The sequence below is a fragment of the Centroberyx affinis genome, unplaced genomic scaffold, assembly GCF_046629955.1.
Source record: "Centroberyx affinis isolate AG114_WGS23_722 - 3 ecotype Tasmania unplaced genomic scaffold, CSIRO-AGI_Caff_v1 ptg002533l_1, whole genome shotgun sequence".
Classification (NCBI taxonomy): Eukaryota; Metazoa; Chordata; class Actinopteri; order Beryciformes; family Berycidae; genus Centroberyx; species Centroberyx affinis.
The window spans coordinates 211,845-217,844 of NW_027280751.1; positions in this window are offsets into that span (position 1 = coordinate 211,845).

The following is a 6,000-nucleotide window of genomic DNA, read 5'->3' on the forward strand; positions in this document are numbered from 1 at the left end:
GGCCTTGCTAACAGCTGAGAGAAAACTTTGCTAGAGGTACATCACACTGGATTAGCAGAACGCACGAGTCCCTCGTCTTGGTTGATCTCTCACTCATGACTGGCATCAGAGCTGAAAGCCTAGATAAGGAGGGGGCTGGAATCCATCCAAGCAGACTCAGACTGTGACTCAGACTACCAGAGTAGGAGAAAGTCAACAAAAGTATAAGTCTTGAACAATAGGGATGAATGACAAAGTAATACTAAATGCAACATATGCCACAACATAAGCCCTTGGTAATTGCTTTTATCCAAAGTACCTGGGTGCCCCAGTGGCAATTGTACCCCTAACCCAGACAGAGTTAAGGTGGTGATATACTAACACTTGCTCAAAATAGAGACACAGTCAAACACGCTGCCACACACAAATATGTACACACTGCAGCTTCATATTGTTTGTTTATTTATACGCCACAACAGCGGCAGTGCATGAAGATTAAAGAAGTAACCATAACCCATGGAAACCAGAAATGGCAATGGAAAAAACTCAAAAACTCAGAGAGCAACATCAACAACAACAACAACAACAACTAGAAGGCACTCAGACAGCACAAACTTCTGCCAATGCTAAAGAAGTCTCCAAACTGCTGTTACGCCAAAGGACATCATTTGCATCACTAATCATTCATTAATCGTTTAGTTGATTTATTGACCCTGGAAATATACCCTTAGGATTTGGAACCAAGTCTCCATCTCCGTTAGTTTCATAGTTATGGCTCACAAAAGCTAATCCTGTAATGGTGGAAATCCAAGATCACCACCACAAACGAATAAATTGTTCCTTGGCTCAAGGCCTACTGGTCCACTAAATTTCATCTAAGTCCATTCATACGTTTTTGAGATATTGTGCTGAAAGACAAACAGACAAACAAACTAATAGGGGGGGGCGCATGGAGAATAAAGATGTGGCCGTAACCTAGGGAAACCAGAAGTGACCGTGACAAAAGAAACTTGGGAAAACAACAACAACGGCTGTGGTGAAAGAGCAACAAAGGTGCCTGAGGAAATCTGAGGATTTAGAAGCTGTTTGAAGACATCAAGATGCAGATCTCCTTTAACAAGCCGAGCCTCCAAACCATTCATTTAGAAGAGCTGACCACGAGAGGTTAGCCTGGAGATGGAAACAATGGCAATGAACCAGACAATGAAATGGACACGCTTTTCCACAAGGCTACACAGCCAAGCAGGTGACATTTTAGACCATTTGAAGCTGGTCATGCAGTGTGGGTTTGTGTGTAAAGAACTTGACTAGTTCAGCCAACGAGCCTGTTCACACTGTGGAGGCCGGAGCTGATGCGGCACTTCGCTTCCCACTTTGCTGCACTTTGCCGTTTCCCGCTAACGGGCCCTTTTGTCCGTATCAACCTGCCGGAATTAATTTCCAAAGCAAGTAGCTAGGCCTCTACCGTGCTCTTTAGTGTCAGGCTCTACCCATCGAGCTACAAAGGATGAATCTCTGTGCCTTGTGCCTAATTTAGATATTGGCACGAGAAACACTGTGAAGCTTCAGCATCCATCACAGCTGTGCCCTTCACAGCAACAGTGTAGCGTGTCCAGCTATCCAATCACTTCAACTGGCAAAGTGCAGCAACAACATCGCTATACTATTATTTTTATCATATTTACACATGCACACAATACAGTACAGTACAGTAATACTAAGGACACACAACCACATTTATGGGCATTAAATGTGAATTGGTACATGTTCAATTTTAGTTTCTAAATAATTTTCAGTTTATAAATAAATAAATAAAATAACTGATTATACTGTGTATGTGTTAGTCCTGTGATGGACTGGCAACCTGTCCCGGGTGTTTCCCTGCATTCTGCCCAACTAGTGCAGTGCCCGTTCAAAACAGGCTTTGAGCCCCGCTGCTGCACAGAGCACTGTTCACTTGTTTATTCAAAGTTTATTAATATTGAACGTGTCACGTGTCCAATCCCACACTGCACGTCCTCGGGTCCCCAGCAATACACCCGCCAAGTGTGAAGTAGATCGGACGAACGGTTCTCGAGAAATGCGAAGGACACACACACAGACAGAGATTCCTTGCTTTATAGTATGATGCATGCTGGGATAAGCTCCAGCAGGTATAGAAAATAGATCGCAATACCTGCCTCGCAAAAACAAAATCTGAGGCCAGAAAGTAAGTTGTCTTAACGCCTCACACCAGACTGGTGATTCACGCTAATTTTGCATCAGCCTGTGTATCAATCCCACTAGAATGAGAGAGTTAACAAGACAGAGAAACAGCATATACAAATACAAACCATCTTACCTGAAGTGTGGCTTGACAGAGTTTGGGTTAAACCGTCATGTTGGCTCTGGTCCACAGGTTCATGGCCCCAGTGGTTCCAGAGGCCAGCAGGGACAACGCAGCCTGGGAACAGTTCACCCTGGGCTGGATGTCAACCGTAACCTGCAGGAGCAACAGGAGAGTTTGCTTTTAAAGCTGCAATATGCAACTTTTTTCCCTTGAAAATGCCAATAAATAAATAGGATATATATTATAGATTATCAGTCTTCTGTGTGTCTGTGACCCTTCAACAACCCTCTGTATGGGAAACACTGCATCTCACAAAGACGTCCTCTAGAGCAGTGGTTCTCAAACTTTTTCATGTCAAGGACCCCTAACCTGACACAAATTAGACCACGGACCCCCATTTGATAAGATTTTGTCCCAGGGTTCCCCATCTGAAAGATTTTTGCTTTTAGATGTTTTATTACAGAAAGTGTATGAAACCCATGACCAAAATAGTCATACATTCTGTCATTGTGTTACTTACGGATGGAATTATAGTGAAAATAAATGATTCCCCTTTTTGCTGGGGACCCCCTGGAACCCCCTCAAGGACCCCACTTTGAGAACCACTGCTCTAGAGGCCATCTGACGAAGCGCATCATCTCACTAAGCGTCCCTGACTGACTGACTGCCACTGAAAAAAAAAAATCACCATTGGCTGTGTCACCTTGTGGAAAAGCATCCATTTCATTTTCCAGTTCATTGCTGTTGTTTCCATCTCCTTGCTAACATCTCGTGTTTAACTCTTCTAAATGAAATCGGGATCTCGATTCATATCTCTATGCGATCTCATTCCTAAATGACAACGATTCTGCCACACAAACCAGCAGAAAGGAAAATAAATCCAGTGAGAGACATAACAGAGAACAGCAGACAGACACGGGAAAACAGTTCTTCAAAGGTTGTGTTCTTTAAGAGAAGAGAAGAGTTGATTGTTTTTATGTTCAGTGTTGGATTCAACAAGCAGTTGAATTTAAGTTATTTTGTCTAGTAAAAAAAAAAACACAGATCCTGTACAGGCCCACGGTGCGTGTGTTAAATTCAGTTCAACTCAATTCAATGTATTGAAGCATTGCCACACGGTTATCAGTGAAATTACCTAATTCTACTAATGCAACTGTAATATCACATGGTAATAATGTTACCCACTCCACACAAATGAAAAACGACATGAAGTCGGTTTATGGGTGGCTTTGAATTCTAGTTTAGATTCAAAATAAATAAAAATAGATATGATTCTTGTCTGAGTCAGATCCGTTTCTTAAAAGCATATTGATATGTGTTGATGGCTGTTTATTAGGGTTCAAACCCTGAAGGGGTCCTCAGGGTTCATTTCAACAGGATTAATTACTTGACTCTTACCTACAGTGATAGCAGTGTGTTCAGTGGAATCCAGTGATAAACAGGGACAGTATGTCAGTCTCTGCTCTGCACTCATGTTAACTCTCTGAGTGTTGAGCAGTTTTACACATCTCCGATTACTGTTTAGAAATACCGTTCCCTGCCGATAATGTGGCGGTGCGCCACTGATATTACTTAATTGGACTTTTAAACATGAATAAATCAACATAAATATGTTTTCAACTTCACGTTGCTCCTCTTAGCAGCATCATAAAACAAAACTCTTATTCAGCCTACTCATTTTAATGGAGGCCCACCTCTCAAATTGTTTTGGAGGCTACAGCAAACAGAGGAGAAATCCACACTTGTTAAAAGATGCTCATGCAGGTTCAGCAGCTCGGCTCAGGACTGGTCATATAATGTGAATTCCTCTGATTCACCAGTGCACTCAAACAATGATGTGGTGCAAAGTGGTATAGAGCAGTTTGAAACTAAGTTAGAACAACTTGATTTTGACCCAGCGGGAGTAGCCTATTAAATGGAATGCAGTAATCGCAACTTTTCACGATTACCATATTGCCGTGGCTGTAATCATAATCTTGAATTGGCTTCAGCCAAGTGACAAACAGAAAAACACAAACAAAGGCGGCAACGAGAGAGTCTCACTTCTGGAGCGATGAGGAAACAGAGTTTTGTCTTTCGGTGATGAAACAATTAAATATACTTGGCAGTTTAGATGGGAGAAAGCATCAAAATGCTGACCTATTCATTCATGAATAACCAGATTTCTCTGTTGCATGTAAACGCCATATCCCGAATATGATCAAAACCGGGATAAGCCTCATAACCGGGATACTCAAGTCCATGTAAACTCAGTCATTGTTGGAGAAACGGCAGAGGCTGCCAGCTCCAAGAAAGTCCGCTCCACGGCAACACCTGCTAACAATGACACCGGTAACTGCTAACCTTTTTCAGGGACCTACTTAGCTTACATGAGTTTTTCTTCTAGACAGAATGCAACAAAGCATGACACTGCTATCTAGCTACTACGTCTGTGCACAGAACAACAGTGTAGATCTATAAATGTTCATACCACCGTAGACACTGCAAGCAAGCTACAGCAACACTTGAACGTGAAACTATAGCTGAACTTTTATTCTCATGTGGAGACACAGCAGGTGTGGGGCCACCAAAAAGAAAAAATAGATGATAAAGAAGAAGATGACAAAAGTATCTACTGTAGGCCTATATGTAAGTGAACAGGTTATTAATTGAAGCTCTAAATCTGCTCTTGTCTCTTAATTGAATCTTTCATTCAGTACCTGATTGTACACATGAAAACAGCATTTGAAAACAGGTAGGGTGACATATTTCTAAGAAAACTGTATATTAATTAGCCAGTGAACATAATTCTTGGCAGGTACATTTTTTATTTACCATCCCATGGCAGGTGAATCAAAAAGTTAATTTCAGACACCGCTGTTGCACACAGAAAATTCAGTAATTTCCGTCAAAAACACTTATTTATTGAATCAACTTCCATGCCTGTTGATGCAATAAAATAATGTCACAGCAACAATCTCAGTGCAACTGACGACTGTAAAGTATGAAATAAATTTCCCATGTGGATTCCATAATTAATTATTTAAAGTGTGACACTTTTATATGAACCAAAGCAAAATAATCTATGGCCAAATTACACATGAAAAATAAGCTTGCTGAAAATGTAGGCTACTTATGACTCAGGTTCACCATGGGTACAGTTTGGCAGAAGGCAGTCTACAGACAAAATCTTCAATAGGGAAATTCAGGTCACATGCACACCATAAAAATGCCAGTAAGATGAGTTCAAAGTTCAGCAGCAGACTCCTATGCAGGGAGGTAGCCTTAATAAAAACAAGACAGTTTGTCAAAGGTTGGTAATTGAACAGTACCAAATATCTTGACAGCTACAATCTCAGACTTCAAAGTCTAGTCTAACTTAGGTCAGAACACAATGAGACATCTTCACAGTATATAACCCACAATCAGAGGAGCCATTCTGGCAAAAAATATTGTCATGCTCCAGTTAGGTTGGGCCCTGTCTGTCTGCTCTTTGGAAATGTCAGTGACTCCATTCTGTCCAGTGAATAAGGGACAGACAAAGTGAACAGACTTCATGCCACTCTTTCAAGGCCCTAGTAGTTTGCCCTAAGCAAAATGCCACATGCTAAGGAGAACGCTCTGTGCGAGGATACTGAGTGAGTTCATGTCTGGATCATATTATTTGAAAAAATTACTGTGCATGCATACTTGATGAAAATGTCACTTCAGCT